Genomic DNA, 19,750 nt, shown 5'->3' with positions numbered 1-19,750 from the left:
TCAAAAAATATGGTCAACTTTATGAATTTAAACCAAAACCCTGTTTTAGATGATGGATCGTTCATAGTTTGGGTTAAAATAATATGTGTGAGTTAGTGTTACGTACATTAGGGTTCAGATAAATCAATGTTGACTTCCGGTTGCACGCGGGACACGAACAGCGGCCTCCTGGGTGAGTGTGCGTTGCATCAATCCAACCCCACCTCCCTACGCAGACGGCGTGTCCCGTTGTACTCCGTCACTTCCTCCCTTCGTGCCGACATAACTACTTCGGCCACTAAGAGTCATTACCTTCCAAAAAAGACTGAATATGGCCTGGAGTAAAGGAACATGGCTGAGAAAACTGAACATAAACAAGGTGGACAATGAAAACAGGACGAGGTAAACCTCTTTTGGTTAAATCATGTTTCTCTCACACCAATAATCGATTCATGAAACATGCTTAGTTTAGCTGTGAAGTAGAGAACAAGACAGATTTAACAAAGAATGTTGATCAAAGACCAGATTATGGCTTCAATGTTGATACTAGTACATGGTAAATGGACCTTTCCTTGCATAGGGCGTTTTCTAGCCTTCCGACCACTTGAAGCTCTTCATCACTCCATCATTATTCACCCGTTCATACACTGATGGGAGGAGCTACCATGCAGGGTGCCACCTGCCCATCAGGACTATCTAACCATTCACATCCATTCATACACCGATGGAACAGCCTGAGGGATCAATTTGGGGATAAGTGTCTTGCCCAAGGTCACGTGGACATGGACTAGCGGAGCCGGTCGAACCGTCGATCGCCTGACTGAAGGAGCACCTCGCTCTGCGGAGCCATGGTCGCCCACTCCCACTCTGAAACGAGATAAAGTCACCCCTCTACTTTAATTCTCTCACTATATTGTAAGTGTTGTATATGTACATTCCCACAGGCTATGATTGGATGTTCTGAAGCGGTATGAAGCATTATGAATATCTTATGTCTACCACTTATAATACTTTATAAAACTTGTTATTATATGTTGTCATGATTATGAACATTACAGAGGTTTATGAAGAATATACTTTACATTGGTATTGTTTTTGTGTTCCCAAAATAACTTAACAGACTCTATTAATATGTGGGAAAACTGATTGTCTTATCTTTGCAACATTGCTTTTTTACAATTAATACATTTTTACCTTCGCATTCTGCGGAGGTTATGTTTTGATCGCTGTGTATTTATATGTTTGTTTGTGTGTTATTTGCATAACTCAAAAAGTATTAAACCGAATCGCATGAAATTTGGTGGGATGATTGGTTATTAACCGAGGACCATTTGATTAGATTTTGGGATCGATCGGGTCAAAGGTCATGAAAAGGTCAACATCTTCTTTTTACCATAGCACGGTACATTTTTATCCAATTGGCATGCAACTAATGCCAAAATGTTCACATGACAGCAAGCTCCCCACACTCATGGCAAGTACCAAAGGTATGCACTCTACCGAGTGCCCGTTCTAGTATATTTAGCTTTTGGTTGGGTTCAAGACTTCATCATTATTTATATCATATTGGCTGTTTGTGTTCGTTTTTGGAAAATATGCAACGGCTCTCATAGAGGAAAATAAAGAAATGTCGAAGAAACATGAAAAGCTACTCCTGTGGAAAGGTTCTCACGTATCACATTATTATAATGAGCCTGTGAACAATAGTAGGGGAGAGGTGTGGCCCACTCAGAGGGCCCATTAGCACCGTTTCTGTTGACGATCCCACATGATGAGCAATGAAAGAGCAATCCCTCCCTTTTAATCAGCGTCCCTCACTGCTCTGGCCGACGGGCGCTAAGGGGAGCTTATCGGACGATGGAGAAGAGAGTGAGAAACGGAAGGCTAAACGTAGGGTCCATCGACAAATGAGGATGATTTCCCCCAACCCCAGATACGTCGTCCATGAAAGGATGAACAGACCGAAGAGGGCCATGGACCATGTACACCTTGATATCCGTCTGTGTACTCACAGATGTCCGGTTGCTTTCAGCTCAGGAGCTGGCGAGCCGTAGCACGCCGCCATTAACAACCTTCACGCTCTGACAGCCCTGTGTGTATGTGCTACATGCATCTAAATGCCAGCTAAGACCAACACACATGCACACACACACACACACAAGCAGTCTTTTCTTGCACTGATGCTTATGCGGCAGTCCCCAACACAGCGTGGGAAGTCTCTAATGTTAATTAATGGGAGGCACCAGAGCATGCAAATCCTAATTAACCCCGGAGAACGATGGTGCGAAAGGCATGCGAGTGGAAAAGCAGTCGGGGAAAAAAAGAATGCAATTTGCTTTTTTTCCAAGACCCCAGCGATCCATCTGCAGCAAACCACTCGGCGGATCGTTTGCCGGCTGACAGCAACGTGGCTGATCTTCTGGGTTCCTCGGCCACCACGCTGAGTGGCGGGGGAATGGAGATTAATTGGCGTAATCATGTAGCCAATTAGGGAAAATGAAGGAAAATCAAGGTGGGTTGATTGCTCAACACGAGAAGACCAAACCGAGCTGAACCTCCGAGTGATCGGTCATCCGCTGGAGAAAACCAGTCCGTTTGGAACCAGACCATAATGTGGCACAACGTGATCCCACAGAGGTACGTGAAATACCCAAAACCTCGCACAATGACAACGCACTACGAGGGGGGGGCACTGATGTGCTATTGTTTCATCCAATCAAATCATGCAAGAGACAGGCTTTACTACTTCACCACAGAACTCCTGTCGTGTCAATGTGCTAGCGCTAGGTAGCCAAGTTGCTAGTCAGCCGAATGGCTATGAGAGAGCTACGGAGTATAGATTAGAAAACTTTAATAATCCCCAGTCGAGAAACTCATTTGAAACCAAAAAATCATACATAGCAAAATGTATTTGGTTCAGCAGTCAAAAGTAGAAATAGAAACGCTCAAACTAGTTACAGAGGAAATAAACAACAAACACATGTCACGTGTCGTAGAGGAACAACACGTGAGGCTCTGGGATGATCGGGAGGTCGTGAAATGCCCTTCACCTGCTTTTAGTCGCGATGGTTCGTTGGACCAAAGTTCGACTCCAAAAAATAAAATCTAATTTAAATCAGGAGAATTCAATGTTAATTTCCCCCAAAAATGTTACACAAAGCACAACAGACAAGAAAAACACAACAAGGAACAAACAAAACCAGAAGATGCCCCTTAAAACAGGACCTTCAGAAAGATGCTAAATCTAAAAAAAACGTAAAGGTTTTCATTAGAACATTCTAACTGCTGCTGGAACCAAAGACCTTCTGAGGTTCAGTAGAACACTGAGGCATCAAGAGTCGCTCACTGAATGAACTTCTGAGTCCATAAAAACACGGTGTAGTGGACGGCCTTCAAACAAAATGATTGTTTTTAACCTGGCCCTCGTCCTCTTTTGTATAGTGACCTCATGTAAGTAGAAAAGGGGGAATTCATATCTCATGTTGCAAGAGTGTCGGCAATTAAGTGAGGAAAGAGCAGCTGCATTGTTACCTTTTCCTTACACATACAGCCGGACGATAGTGAAGTAACTGATGTTTATTCACGTTCAACCATGAGCCGTGTTGATGACCACACATTTAAGAGTTTCTCTTTTTCATTTAACTTCCAGAAATCACCATAAGATCAAATAAAACAGGAATGAGCTCCTATGAGTGTAAACATTAATTAGATGATATTCATAAGTACATTCTTACATTAATCACAACATGTTCTCGTTCTTAAAGGGAACACACGGCTAAAAACTAGCATTAGCATCTTATTACAATTCATTTTACAATACTCATGAACACCTTTACCTTCAGTACGTCAACTAGCTAACGTACTTTTTGCGAAGTCATGTTGCGAGATTTACATTTACTTCCGGTCTCGCCGGAAGGGCTTAAAAATAAAAGGACCTAAAACATACAAAAAGGCACTCACAAAATAGAGGCTTAAGGGAAATAAATCGTCACCATGTCAACAGAACCGTTTCAGTCAATTGCACACAGCACCTTTACGGGCGCACCACGCAACCACGCCAAAGAATCCATGTTGCCGGAACGCAATTTTGAACACATGACGCACCCCAATCCACCTAATAAGCTGTGAAGTCGTCATGGTGATTTCATCAGGTCACGCTGTGTAATTTAATTTACACTTATTGAGAAAACTAGTGCCGTGGCCCTTGGAGGGGGGGGGGGGGGGGGCGTTGCTGGACAAAATGCTCGAACCCTGCAAAGCACTCCCTGCTGCCCAGAGCAATACCGCTAGTAAAAGGTGACATGTCGCACGTCTAAACTTGCACCAACTTCTTCAAGATACACTTTGCTTTGTAGCTCTACGTGCACCATATCTGTCCACTTCAGGGTTCAGACACATGTTGGCCAATGGGTGTCCAGGACTTTAAACCAAATTTCCATGACCAAACATTTAAGGACATCTATACATGAAAAAGTGAGAACATGTCGTATTTAAACCAACAATGACAATTCAAATGCATACAATATTAACCTTAAACGGCACAAATGATTGAGAGGCAATAGTTTGATTAGAAGAATAAACATTTATGTCTTTTCAGTAAAGACGCGTTCAATCGCAGCTCAAAAAATGTGCGCTGCGAGTGTGAAAGAGCGTATGCCGGCTTATATTTTGAGCGTTATTCTTTTAGAAGCATATTAATAATTTAAAACTCAGCGTAAATGAACATATAAATATAACAAATTGTCAGGAGTTTTCCAAAACTTTTGGGACTTTTTTTCCCAGAACTTTTCCAGGCCTGGAAATAACAATTTACAAATTCCAGGACTTTTCCAGGTTTACTCCGACGTATGAACCCTGCCACACGCCCGTAAGGTACCAACCAGAATACAGTTTCTGTTGGAGAGCATCAGTGCATCCACACCTCACTGCATCTTGGGTCGCAGCCCGTTCATCGGCGGTCTGGCCGAGAGCTTCGCACCGCATGCCAAATCCCTGATTCAGAATAAAAGGTGTGACAGGGGGAAACCACGCACTGCCCCACGGTGAGAGTAATGGGATGTGTCAGTGCCAAGGTAAGTGGCTCACCCGAGGGAAAAGAACGTGACGACGTCATATGCTGCTCATGTGCCGATACGGATGAGAACGGGTCTCATTTCCTGTTCCTCGAAGGCAAGTTCAAGGGTGTACTTTCCAATAAGGGTTGAGAACAAATCCCCTTCATTATGCTCTCAAAATACTATTTTTGGCACCCCAAAGAGTTTCATATAGTTTCAGTTTGATACACCCTGTAAGATCTGACTGTCCAGCTCCCACGATTCTTATAAGAAAATGTCTGTATTGATGAAAATGTTGATATGTGTCTACGTTGCCTTCAGTTATTAAAGCCGTATCTCGGCACCGTGGAAACGATGCCGGTGGATGATTGTCTCGGAGCAGACTTGTGTATTCCCAGGTGCAAACAGAAATATGCTGTAATCAAAGTGGCAGACGCATCGATCGAACCATAGGCTTGAGGGCCGCCATTCACAAGGTATTCAATATTGATTAATCTGCCAATTGATTTCCAAATTAATCAAAAACTCCTCTTTCAAATTTAAGAAAAGTAGATATATACATTTTCATCAACGGACCACTTGTGAAACCAAAGCTATGCCCTTCTTTCACTCTTATGCAAGTTGTCAAAGTTCCATACTCCCTCTAAAATGAAAGAAAAACATTAAATAATATATGATGTAGACACACATATTTAAATATATTGTTTCATAATGTGTAGAAGACATGCACATCAGAACAAACACTGGACTTTATTCAGAGAATATGAGCAGGGATGATGCTCTGACAGACGACGTGCTGGCTGAGAATCGGTTTGTTCCATTAGCAGAACCAGCATTAGTCGTCTTATGTCATTAATTAGGCCACAGCATCATCGTCAAGGACACAAGGCTCGATAGGTCTCTTTCAGCAGGTGTCAAGTGCATATACACCTTGAAGCATCATTATCCTCCCACATTTCACCTGCTAATAATATATCTCGTAAGGCTATCATGTATAAGGAGAGCCATGGCTCAGCATGACACGTCATTATATGAAGTATTCTGAAGTATTGTCAGATAGATCTTACATTAATATATGGTTTTGTTAGAAAACCACTTAGCTTGGAAAGATTACGGGTAAAAAAACGCGACTAGCATTGGTCTTTCATAAACTGCAAACAGACAGTGAATGGGTTAAAGTTCTAGTAGAAAAACACAGACAACTCCTAGAACGGACATGGCAGAAACCTGTCAATAACAAGGTAGCCCCGCCCTCAAGGGTCCCCTGCTTTTTGGTCTGTTTGACTCTGAATGGACCAAAATCTACTCAATGAACATCATGGTGTATAGAAGAAGACTTGCAACTAGAGACTGAGACATAAATTCATGTTTACAATGTTTACTCAGGGAATAAATCAAGAGAGAAGTAGAGTCATTTATATAGACTTCTATACAACCAGAGGAGTCACCCCCTGGTGATCAGGAGAGAGAATGCAGCTTCAACACATGAAGCATATACTTCTATACAACCAGAAGAGTCTCCCCTTGCTGGACGGTAGATAGAATGCAGCTTTAACACGTGAAGCATAGACTTATATACAACTAGTGGAGAGTCGCCCCCTGGTGGTCAGGAGAGAAAATGCAGCTTTAACCAATGAAGCATATACTTCTATACAACGAGAAGAGTCTCCCCTTAGTGGACGGTAGATAGAATGCAGCTTTAACACATGAAGCATAGACTTCTATACAACCAGAAGAGTCACCCACTGCTGGACGGTAGATAGAATGCAGCTTTAACATATGAAGCGTAGTTTTCTATACAACCAGAGGAGTCGCCCCGAGTGGCTGTTAAAGATAATGCAATTTTAGGCACTTCCAGGTAGGGATGGGTATCGTTTGGGTTTTTTCCGATACCGGTGCTAAACCGGTACTTTTAAAACGATACCGGTGCCTAAACGTTGCCTGAACAGATCCCTTTTTTTTTAAACGCACAATGAGGACATTCAAAACCTCTTTGGCCATATTCCCTGTAGAAGCCGTTATCATGGAGCACTGACAAACAACGGATATCAGACTGTTAACATACACAAAATATGTTCTCAGGGCTCTCAAGTTTTGAAGACAGGCAAGAGTGACATATCTATTCCCCCCCCCCCCCAAGAACGAAACTTTCGGATATCAGTCGCGCGCAATTCCAGGATGCTTTATTTTCATTGGTTGTTGGATTAAATCTTACCCAGATACAACATACGTTTTTTTTCTGATTGGCTATTGTGGAGCCCATTTCTTTTTTTGATTGGCTAATAAGTGGCACCTCACAGCAGAACTCCAGGGGAGCGCTTGATTCCTCGATGGTGAGGGCAGCGCGGCTCATGTTTGCGCGCTGCGGCACATTAAAACATTAAATAGCCGAGAGTTGTTTTTCAGCGTGAGAAATACGATGTGTGGCGGGAGTGCGTGACTAAAGACCGAAATGTGTGACTGTCACGCTCAATGCGTGACACTTGAGAGCCCTGTGTTCTCCATTATATGTGTGTGTGTGTATATATATATATATTGTCATGTCCATACCGTATAGGGTTAATCCTGTCACTGTTTTGATGGGCAAAGAGAACAACCAATCAGAGGTACTGAAGATGACACGTGACACATAAAGTTTTGCTTCTGACAGCGAGAGTTACACAAACAAAGTGATGCCCCACGGTCTTTATTCCTCCGTCATTATATTCCCGGTAACACCGGGTATACAGCCGGGACCGCTGGACATCAACACATCTGCTAGCAGACTGTCACGCTCGTAGCTAGCGCTAGCTACGAGCTAGCTTAAACATGGTTATAATGGCTAATTTATTATTTCTTGGCCTACTTTTATGAATGCAAGACTTGCAATCAACGTTACGGTACTAATCTGAGTTCAGGCTGCTCGTCATCATCGGTCTCCACGTGTTCAGGGGGACCGGTGACGGCCTCCGCGTAGCGCCCAGCCTGACGCTGGTGTGCTCCACACGGGTTCACTAGTCACACACGGCGCAGCCTCCGCTGTCAGAGTTAAATGATAGGCTATCGTAACCTGCTGACAGGGCGGAGTCACCAGAGAAGTTCACAACAATAGTTTTTTTCCATTTCAATCGGCTCAGGCACCGGAAAGAAGCACCGGAATGTGCGTTGCGTTTCGGTCCGGGTAGCACCGGTTGTATTGGAACTGGTGCCACATTGGTTTCCGGTTCCCAACCCTACTTCCAGGTTGGCTTCACTTTTTAGAACCCTCTGGTACAAAGCAAATATTAAACTGTATATCACTTTACAATTGTGAGCAATGCAGAGCACATTTCACGAGGAGTCATTCAGACTGATAATGTGCGAGGGAGATAGCGTATTTTTTCCGTCTGCTACAGAAAAGGAAATCTGCAACACTAATGCGCTGCATTCCCTGGAACACTTCATTAATGTAGCAGATCTTTTCAGCAGCACCGACTTTAATTTTCACATAATTACATGTCTTTATTTCCGGGAGCTGCTCAGTGCTCTGTGAAATTATACAGCAAAGCAGTACGTACATTTTTAAAAAAAAATAATAATAATTTGACTGCAGTGAACGAAGAGAATTGACCGACTGTGCAGCTGACCAATGGTGAGCAGTGTATGAACAGGGAGGTGCAAGCAAAGCTAAATACTCATGTGCACAGTTTGACTTTGTATCTTAAAACTATGTTTGTTTCAACCTTGTGCTAAAATATATGTTTCTTCATAATTCTGTGCATATTTTGTCTTCTCTTTTCTGAGGATTCCTGTCATATATGAATGTTTTAATCCAAACAACAACATAAACCCAACGTAATGTCAATACTATTTAGAAATGGATGATAGTAGACTTTAGGGATCAATGAACTGGAGGGACAAATGAGATTTCAGATGTATTCAAATATTCTGCTTTGAATCATAATTTGTCTCATACGAGTTTGTTTTATTCTATCAAAAGAATTAAATCACCCGGTTCAAAATCCAAACAGGTTAAAATATGAAAACATTCTCATGCTCACTCTCAGACCTTGAGGTCTCCAGTTTACACATGACATTTTTGTTTGCTGCATATTGGGCCGTGATTGGCTTCCAAATGAGCAGTGACTACAATTAGAATAGAGAGACATTATTTAACGTGAGCACCGTGAAAATTTCTCTCTGCAGCAGATGAATGAGGAAACAGGAATGTGCTGTCAGACACGTGCATCGCTCTGCACAATGAGGGTTAAAGGTCAATGGGGTTGAACAAACATTGTATTTATTTCTCTTCTCCACAATTTGGCCAGCCGTAAGATTGCGGCTGAGAATGTGAATTTCCCTCAGATGTAATCCAAAGAACAGCCACGGTCAGACCTGCTTCTGTGGACGCATGTGTGCTCTGAGCATTGCAATGACCAAGCAGTTCATAAAAATGAAACGCAAAACGCTGCCGTTGAAGTTAATGTCTTTCTTCGGAGAGAGGATGAAAAGGTGGAATTGGCTGATTAGAAGGGGAGACTGCGGGAGGCAGAGCGGGTCGTCCACTAATGGCCAAAGAAGAAGTGGACGTTCACTCCCCGGATCCACCTGTCAACGTGTCCTTGGGCGAGCGACTGGACACCAAATGGCTCCTGAAGACGGAGCGTTAGTGTGTGAGTTTGTGGGAATGAATGGATTAGCAGGTTGCTCCTCGTGTGGGAGCCTCTAAAGTCATACCGATGTGGGAATGTTGAGTAGTGAAGGGCTTTGTGTTGAGTCGGAAGACTAGAAAGGTGTTCTGGAAACGAGAGTCCATTTACAACGGTTCTCACCAAATAACAAGTGCATGAAATACTGCAGGCTATTGTGAAAGGTAAACACATTGGAGTAAAACGTACAATATTTGCTTATAAGATATATAGGAGTAGGACATTTTTTTTTTTTATACTTGAGTAGCTCAAAGGTGAAAGTATATTGGTCTAGTAAATGTAATTACTTACATTGCACCACTGTTCAAAAGCCAGTAAAGCGTCGGCACTCACCATGGCCCAGCGGGGTCTGCTCTGGTAGTCTGTGATAGTCCGGGGAGCCAGCCCCCTGCCATAGGCGCCTGGTGTCGCGCTGCTCCATCTGTGATTCCACCTCTGTCTCGGTGCTCCTTTTGGCTTCCTTCCCACGCCCTCCTCAGTCCATAGACCGCTGCCTTGTACATGGCCCATGTTGCGGATACAGGGCCGGAGTGCCATATATAAACGCAGCAGCATACTGGCGATTCACAGCTTCCACGGATGGATTCTTATCAGCCCACGGCTTTTTGGTTAGGAAAGACCCTAACTTTTACCGTGGGGGCGATGGTGTCCGTTAAGCGTTGCTATGAGGGCTCATTGCTACTTCCGCAAACTCGCTGGCGTCACTGGAACTGGATTGGATCATGTCCCAGTCGACGGCGACCACGCAGAGCGATCCTGTAGCTCAGCCTCTGATTGGTCAGACCACGCTTCAACGTTCCTCGTCACTACCGCTTCCCGCTGGGCGATCTTTTGCCGGTACTCCGGAAGCAGAAAAAATGGCGGCATGGTCTGATTTTTCGAGCCGGAGGGAGAGAGACAGCCTTGTAGCCTCTCTTGAATGGCGTATATGCAGTGGTCCAACGTTCTTTCCCTCTGGTAGCACACGTAATGTGCTGGTGAAAGTTCGGCATGACTTTTTAGGTTAGCCCTATTAAAGTCTCCCAGCCACCACCACAGCCAGCGTCGGGATACTTGTTCTGATGCCGACCTTAACACATCATGTAAGGTCCGATGGTGCTACGTCGGTGTCCGCTTGTGGTGGTATGTGAAGACGGCTGTGGTGATGACGAGCTGAACTCACGGGGAAGGTAGAATGGATGACATGAGATGCGTCAGATGTTCCAGGTTCGTGCGAGCAGGAGCGAGGAAGAAGAGTCTTAATGTTCTTGGGGTCGCACCTCACGTTGTTAGTTATGAAGCAAACCCTCCACCCTTAGATTTACCAGACTCTTCCGTTCTGTCTGCACGGAAAACAGAGAAGGACTCGGGTTGGGCATATGACTCGATCCGCACCAGCGGGTCAGCCATGTTTCCGTCAGACAAAAGATATTACAGTCCCTCATGTCCCGTTGAATCTGATGCAAGTTCTAACATCATCCATCTTATTTTCCAGAGACTGGACGTTAGCAAGAAGGATGCTGGGCAGAGGTGGGCGAGTGAGCTTGAACTCTCAGTCTGTTCAATTCGCTCCGTTTCCCTCGATGTTTCCGTCGTCTCCCGTAGTAGCGGCTCCACTGTTGTTGATGTGGTTCGCTCGTACGATCTCTGCCGGCCACGCTGGATCGATGGAAAAAGTGGACAAAAACCCTTGTTTTGCGCAAAAGTTTATGTCCAAAAGTGTGCTGTGGTCGTATGCTGTTAGTGCCGATGTGTTTGTGGCAAAGAAAACATTAAAAATAAACACAAAAACTAAAAGAGCGCACAATCTCCGCGGAGCTACCTCGACGGCGTCTGGACACAGCCGCGCCATCTCTCGGTCCCGGTAATACCGGTTGTATTGGAACCGGTGCCACATTGGTTTCCGGTTCCCAACCCTACTTCCAGGTTGGCTTCACTTTTTAGAACCCTCTGGTACAAAGCAAATATTAAACTGTATATCACTTTACAATTGTGAGCAATGCAGAGCACATTTCACGAGGAGTCATTCAGACTGATAATGTGCGAGGGAGATAGCGTATTTTTTCCATCTGCTACAGAAAAGGAAATCTGCAACACTAATGCGCTGCATTCCCTGGAACACTTCATTAATGTAGCAGATCTTTTCAGCAGCACCGACTTTAATTTTCACATAATTACATGTCTATATTTCCGGGAGCTGCTCAGTGCTCTGTGAAATTATACAGCAAAGCAGTACATGCATTTTTTTTTAAAAATAATAATAATTTGACTGCAGTGAACGAAGAGAATTGACCGACTGTGCAGCTGACCAATGGTGAGCAGTGTATGAACAGGGAGGTGCAAGCAAAGCTAAATACTCATGTGCACAGTTTGACTTTGTATCTTAAAACTATGTTTGTTTCAACCTTGTGCTAAAATATATGTTTCTTCATAATTCTGTGCATATTTTGTCCTCTCTTTTCTGAGGATTCCTGTCATATATGAATGTTTTAATCCAAACAACAACATAAACCCATCGTAATGTCAATACTATTTAGAAATGGATGATAGTAGACTTTAGGGATCAATGAACTGGAGGGACAAATGAGATTTCAGATGTATTCAAATATTCTGCTTTGAATCATAATTTGTCTCATACGAGTTTGTTTTATTCTACCAAAAGAATTAAATCACCCGGTTCAAAATCAAAACAGGTTAAAATATGAAAACATTCTCATGCTCACTCTCAGACCTTGAGGTCTCCAGTTTACACATGACATTTTTGTTTGCTGCATATTGGGCCGTGATTGGCTTCCAAATGAGCAGTGACTACAATTAGAATAGAGAGACATTATTTAACGTGAGCACCGTGAAAATTTCTCTCTGCAGCAGATGAATGAGGAAACAGGAATGTGCTGTCAGACACGTGCATCGCTCTGCACAATGAGGGTTAAAGGTCAATGGGGTTGAACAAACATTGTATTTATTTCTCTTCTCCACAATTTGGCCAGCCGTAAGATTGCGGCTGAGAATGTGAATTTCCCTCAGATGTAATCCAAAGAACAGCCACGGTCAGACAAGCATGTCTTAAAGACATAAAAACATGGATGACCTGCAACTTCTTGATGTTAAACTCAGACAAAACCGAAGTAATTTTAATCGGCCCTGAGCACCTCAGAGATCAATTATCTGGTGATGTGGATTCTGTAGACGGCATTGCCCTGGCATCCAACACCACTGTAAAGAATCTTGGCGTTATCTTTGATCGGGACTTGTCCTTTAACTCCCACGTAAAGCAAATCTCAAGGACTGCATTCTTTCATCTACGTAATATTTCAAAATCAGGCACATCTTGTCTCAAAAGATGCAGAAAAATTGGTTCACGCGTTGGTGCCTTGAGACTGGATTACTGCAACTCCTTATTAGCAGGCTGCTCTAATAAATCTCTTAGGTCCCTCAGTTGATCCAGAATGCTGCAGCTCGTGTTCTCACTAAAACTAAGAAAGAGATCACATCACTCCTGCACTAGCTGCTCTGCACTGGCTCCCAGTAAAATCAAGAATCACTTTTAAAATTCTTCTCTTAACCTACAAAGCCTTGATTGGTGATGCTCCATCATATCTTAAGGAGCTTGTCGTACCATATTGCCCCACTAGAGCTACGCTCACTAAATGCGGGACTACTTGTAGTTCCTAGAGTCTTAAAAAGTAGAATGGGAGCCAGAGCCTTTAGTTATCAAGCTCTTCTTTTATGGAACCAGCTTCCAATTTCAGTCCGGGAGGCAGACACAGTCACCTCGTTTAAGAGTAGACTAACGACCTTCCTCTTTGACAGAGCTTATAGTTAGGGCTGAATCAGGTTTGCCCTGGTCCAGCCTTGATATGCTGCTATAGGCTTATAGCTGCCGGGGACGTTTAGGATGCACTGGGTACCTATCTCCTCTTTTTTCTCTCCTTAAGGATGAATCTTCATCTCTCCATCACACATTACTAACTCTGCTTTCTCCCGAGTCCTTTTGACTTTACGTCTCATGGGGTCACCGGACCCTATGAGACGGCATAGATCCTATCTGCCTGATGGATCGTCTGGGTCGTGGAATTCCTGCTCATGACTACGCCACTGTCCTGTTGAGACTCCGCCCTCCTCCTCCCCACCGCCATCTGCCTGATGGATCGTGGAGGTCTCCATCGTGGAATATGCCTACTATGAACTATTCATACACTCTGTCATATTCATTGAATGTATTTTAACTCTAAATCTGTCCTTCTGTACACATTACATCTATTGCATCTGTCCATCCTAGGAGAGGGATCCTCCTCTGTTGCTCTCCTCCAGGTTTCTTCCCTTTTTTCCCCCCTGAAGGGTTATTTGGGAGTTTTTCCTGGTCCGATGTGAGGTTTTGGGGCAGGGATGTCTATGTGTACAGATTGTAAAGCACTCCGAGACAAATTTGTAATTTGTGAAATTGGGCTATACAAATAAACTGAATTGAATTGAATTGTGGACGCATGTGTGCTCTGAGCATTGCAATGACCAAGCAGTTCATAAAAATGAAACGCAAAACGCTGCCGTTGAAGTTAATGTCTTTCTTCGGAGAGAGGATGAAAAGGTGGAATTGGTTGATTAGAAGGGGAGACTGCGGGAGGCAGAGCGGGTCGTCCACTAATGGCCAGAGAAGAAGTGGACGTTCACTCCCCGGATCCACCTGTCAACGTGTCCTTGGGCGAGCGACTGGACACCAAATGGCTCCTGAAGACGGAGCGTTAGTGTGTGAGTTTGTGGGAATGAATGGATTAGCAGGTTGCTCCTCGTGTGGGAGCCTCTAAAGTCATACCGATGTGGGAATGTTGAGTAGTGGAGGGCTTTGTGTTGAGTCGGAAGACTAGAAAGGTGTTCTGGAAACGAGAGTCCATTTACAACGGTTCTCACCAAATAACAAGTGCATGAAATACTGCAGGCTATTGTGAAAGGTAAACACATTGGAGTAAAACGTACAATATTTGCTTATAAGATATATAGGAGTAGGACTTTTTTTTTTTAATACTTGAGTAGCTCAAAGGTGAAAGTATATTGGTCTAGTAAATGTAATTACTTACATTGCACCACTGTTCAAAAGCCAGTAAAGCAAAAGGAAAAAGGAAAATGTTCCCCTGACATCGTGCCTAGAGTTTGGGTGGACATGCTGAGCTTGTTGGGCCGATTGGCCGATAACTATGGGACGGGCAGTTTGATGGGCAGCTTCTCTTGTCCATAGGCTGAAATACACCATGTTAGTCACATTGGACCAGAAATCATCCGGCTGTAATGTATGGGCCAGTCAGTCTGCTGAGACAGAGACCAAGTCCAAAGTCATGTCTCAAATCTTCTGATCTGCTGCATGCCATCTGGTCTGTAGAGTAAGCTATTCCTTTTAGGATCACTTTAAAAAAACAATGAAAGGTCATTGTTATTGCAACTTAAGTTCAACTTGAGTCGTAGTTGGTAGGTAGGTTGGTAGATAGATAGTTGGTAGGTAGTTGGTAGTTAGGTAGGTTGGTAGGTAGGTAGTTGGTAGTTAGGTAGGTAGATAGGTAGGTTGGTAGGTTGCTTTATTCAACCCGAGGGAGACATTTCTTTGAAGCAGCAGCAATCATGTATACAATATATACATTAAAATCAAATAGCATGAATGTAAATTTAAAGTATAATATTACAATATTCCCAGAAGACTCATTACACTCACAAGCATGCAGCTTGGAATGAGAGGTGTAACAGGTAAACTGTTCCACAGAAAACAGAGGACACCTCCATACCGTGTCCAAGTTTGTCCGGACAAATGTCAATGTCTTTTGCAAGACAATAATGTAACTGTGTTCTGACAATATTCATAAATATGTGTTTTTACCGTTTACCGTGAGCTGTAACAAGAGAGCAATGATAGCCCTGTGTGTGTGTGTGTGGGGAGAGTTCTTGTTCAACAGATCACCTCTGAACTGTATAACCATGTTCAACCTATGTGCCCCGCCCACTCCTCCTCTCTACCTCCATCTGCCTGATGGATCATGGAGGTCTGGATTGTGGTCCATGCCGACTACCAACTATCCATACACTCTGTCATACTCATTGAATGTTTATGTAACTCTGTATTGATTCATCTGGTCACATGACACCTATTGTTCTGTCCATCCTGGAGAGGGGTCCTCCTCTCTTGCTCTCCTGAAGCTTTCTTCCCTTTTTCACCCTGAAAGGTTTTTTTCTATTTCTTGGAAGTTGTTCCTGTTCCGATGTGAGGTCAAAGGTCAGGGATGTTGATGTGAACACATTGTTAAGCCCTCTGAGGAGAGTTTGTAATTTGTGATGTTGGGCTGTACAAAATAAACTGAATTGAATTTGAACCTCCAGGTCTCTCTCGTTTGTTCCCTCTGCTCCTAACATTTATGAAGTCGAGTCATGCAGCCACAGGAGGATTCAAACATTCTTTTAACTCGAGTTGAAATATTTTATCCTGGGCTTTGCTTCAATTTGCTTGGGAATGTTTATTCGCTCACCTTTTGCATGGACTTCACACACACTGCCTCTGAAATTCAATTCCTGCTCAACGTGAGTGCACCTTCAGGCATAAACAGTCGGAGGAAAGGCGGTCCGACTCATCTTCAGCTCCAGGTGGGGGACAGCGAGTCAGATCCCACTTGTTGCATGCATAGTTTGCAAGTATCAAGATGCCGAGGGCCAGTGACCAAATGTCCATATTTGATGCCGTGGTGAGTGAGAGCAGGTTACACTGAGCACCTCTCTCCTCTCTCCTTATGGACATCTAGGATACACTGAGCACCTCTCTCCTCTCCTCTCTCCTTATGGATGTCTAGGATACACTGAGCTCCTCTCTCCTCTCCTCTCTCCTTATGGATGTCTAGGATACACTGAGCACCTCTCTCCTCTCCTCTCTCCTTATGGACGTCTAGGATACACTGAGCACCTCTCTCCTCTCTCCTTATGGACGTCTAGGATACACTGAGCACCTCTCTCCTCTCCTCTCCTCTCTCCTTATGGACGTCTAGGATACACTGAGCACCTCTCTCCTCTCCTCTCTCCTTATGGATGCTTAGGATACACTGAGCACCTCTCTCCTCTCCTCTCTCCTTATGGACGTCTAGGATACACTGAGCACCTCTCTCCTCTCTCCCTTATGGATGCTTAGGATACACTGAGCACCTCTCTCCTCTCCTCTCTCCTTATGGACGTCTAGGATACACTGAGCACCTCTCTCCTCCTCTCTCCTTATGGACGTCTAGGATACACTGAGCACCTCTCTCCTCTCCTCTCTCCTTATGGACGTCTAGGATACACTGAGCACCTCTCTCCTCTCCTCTCTCCTTATGGACGTCTAGGATACACTGAGCACCTCTCTCCTCTCCTTATGGACGTCTAGGATACACTGAGCACCTCTCTCCTCTCCTCTCTCCTTATGGACGCTTAGGATACACTGATCACCTCTCTCCTCTCCTCTCTCTACTCATGGATGAATTTACATCCCTCCATCACACATTATTAACTCTGAGTCTTTGTGACTTCACGTCTCACAGTTTGTACAGATTGGAAAGCTTGCTGAGGGAAATTAATAATTTGTGATCTTGGGCTATATAAAATAAACTGAATTGAATATGCAACATGTTTTACTTCACTTCACCAACTGTCTGTTGAGTCTCTGGCTTCGAGAGCTCAACGTGAGCCGACCGAGTTACTTTCTGCTGTCTGGGTCATTGTGAACACAAAGCGATGGTCTTCTCTCAGCAGATTGTCAATGACAGGCTGAGGGAGGAAACAGACGCTCAGTGGATCACGTGCGGCGGCTGAATGTTACTTTCTCAGTCACGTGCGTCGGTGTGAAAAACACACACACACACACACACACACACAGCAGCTGGAGAAGACGCTGCACGTCTTTTCTTGCATGCGTTCCCGTCGTTAACCAGCTGTCTCACAGCCGTACCCACATCGGAATGACGACGGTTGTCACGTCACGCGGCAGACGGCGCTGCAGTGACGCTTGGTGAACACGTCCACGTACACGGTACTTTTCATTATCTAGCGTCATCTGTGGTGTGATTTATTTAATGGCGCATGATCCAATCAGCAGATGTGCGTTAACCAGTCCAAACTATGGGTAATTGCCGGGTTATAGTCGCCATCGTCGTCCCTGTGTTGAAGAGACAATGTCCTGTGAAAAAGGGGAGCAATTACCAGAGAGATGGCGATGGAGCTGATGGATCACAGGGCACAGAGCAGCAAATGTAATGATGCAGCCCATTTGACTGATGTCACATTGTGGCCCATCCATCTGAAACTTTATGTGGGCGATCATTTCATTGAGAACTAGTCCCCGGATGTTTATACTTCTCCTGTGGGCACTTTCAAATCAGTAGTTGGTTCATTATTAGTTCATAGGTACTACTTACTTATGCCTCCTACCAACTATGCCATGGCCCTGCTGAGACTCCGCCCACTCCTCCTCTCTTCCTCTATCTGCCTGATGGATCATGGAGGTCTGGATCGTGGTCCATGCCTACTACTAACTATTCAAACACTCTGTCATACTCATTGAATGTTTATGTAACTCTGTGATGATTCCTTCTGGTCAGATGACATCTATTGCTTCTGTCCATCCTGGAGAGGGATCCTCCTCTGTTGCTCTCCTGAAGGTTTCTTCCCTTTTTTCCCCCTGAAGGGTTTTTTCTATTTCTTGGGAGTTTTTCCTGATCCGATGTGAGGTCAAAGGTCAGGGATGTCCTATATGTACAGATTGTAAAGCCCTCTGAGGGGAATTCATAATTTGTGACATCGGGCTATTCAAAATAAACTGAATTGAATTGAAACTTGTTCTTAGGAGCCAGATTCCGTTGCCCATCTATTTTGGGGTTCTGCACGTCTGATTTAACTTTTACTTGAATTCACCTTATTTATTTTTTCTGTGCAACTCAAAATAATGTCATGCTACTGCACCCTATTTGCACTTGAGTACTCATTAGATTACAAAATATACCCGTTCAGATGTTCTCTAATGGAGACAGAGATGAAAAACTTTCAAGCCCAACCCTCCAAAGCCTCCGACTTAGGGAAAAGAAATCTCATTTTGGCTCCAAATCCTCGTGATCAATCTTTCCTCCCTCGCCCGTCTGTCTGTTATCTTCTCCATTTGTCTGGGGTCTATTTTGCCCCATCCATCCACAAACCACCCCATAAAGCTGACTTTTCTGGGCGCCTCGTCGCACAACATTGGCGCTCCCTCCATCTAGCCTGAGGTCAGCTCTGGGAATGAGACGGAGCAGAAAAAGATAGTGGAGAAATGTCACCTCGGGAATGAAATATTGATGGACGGGAAAAGGCCTTGCCTGATTCGCCCTTGCCTGTGGGCGTGGCACGCAGTTGATGGGCAACGGAGAGGAAAGCCAAAACAAATACTCTAATCCTGAGGAAAGGAGCCAGACGGAGAGCAATGCGGGAACGCGGAAATCCTATCCAACCTTTTCCCTCAGCGGTATCGTTATCTCCCTCCCCCCCCACACCCCCCTCCCCATTCGGCCAACCATAATCAGATTCCCTTGCACTTCACTTGATGTGGTTTATTTCCAGCCCAAAGCCCTCCAGGCTTAACATATGATCCCTTTCTGCCAAATAAGGGAATCAATACAATGTAAACTAGAACGGGCACTCGGTAGAGCGCATACCTTCGCATATCACAAGATTGGGCATTGAATTATGATCATTTTGGCATCAGTTGCATGCCAATTGGATAGAAAATGACCGCGCTATGGTAAAAAGAAGATTTTGATCTTTTCATGACCTTGACCTTTGACCCGATCGATCCCAACATCTAATCAAATGGTCCCCGGATAATAACCAATCATCCAACCAAATTTCATGCGATTCGGTTTAATACTTTTTGAGTTATGCGAGTAACACGCATACAAATAAATAAATACACGGCGATCAAAACATTACCTTCCGCATTTTCAATGCGAAGGTAATAAGGCGAGGGGAAAATGAAACCCAACATCTGAATTTGCATAATCACGTCGGGCCCGGCTGAAACGCGTCCGCCTTGTTGAGGGCCGA

General features: G+C 44.2%; 1 protein-coding gene and 1 long non-coding RNA gene across 3 annotated transcripts in view; one reads left to right on the top strand and one right to left on the bottom strand.

Annotated features, from left to right (window-relative positions):
• The window catches only part of LOC130208262 (uncharacterized), a 226,752-nt gene that overhangs the window by 44,512 nt on the left and 162,490 nt on the right, over positions 1-19,750 (top strand). The window lies entirely within an intron of this gene.
• Positions 1-19,750, bottom strand: part of LOC130208247 (inactive dipeptidyl peptidase 10-like) — a 155,689-nt gene that overhangs the window by 106,760 nt on the left and 29,179 nt on the right. The gene's annotated exons all lie outside the window — the stretch shown is intronic.

The sequence above is a fragment of the Pseudoliparis swirei genome, chromosome 2 (assembly GCF_029220125.1).
Source record: "Pseudoliparis swirei isolate HS2019 ecotype Mariana Trench chromosome 2, NWPU_hadal_v1, whole genome shotgun sequence".
NCBI classification, from domain to species: Eukaryota; Metazoa; Chordata; class Actinopteri; order Perciformes; family Liparidae; genus Pseudoliparis; species Pseudoliparis swirei.
This window is presented reverse-complemented; position numbering and strand designations above follow the sequence as displayed.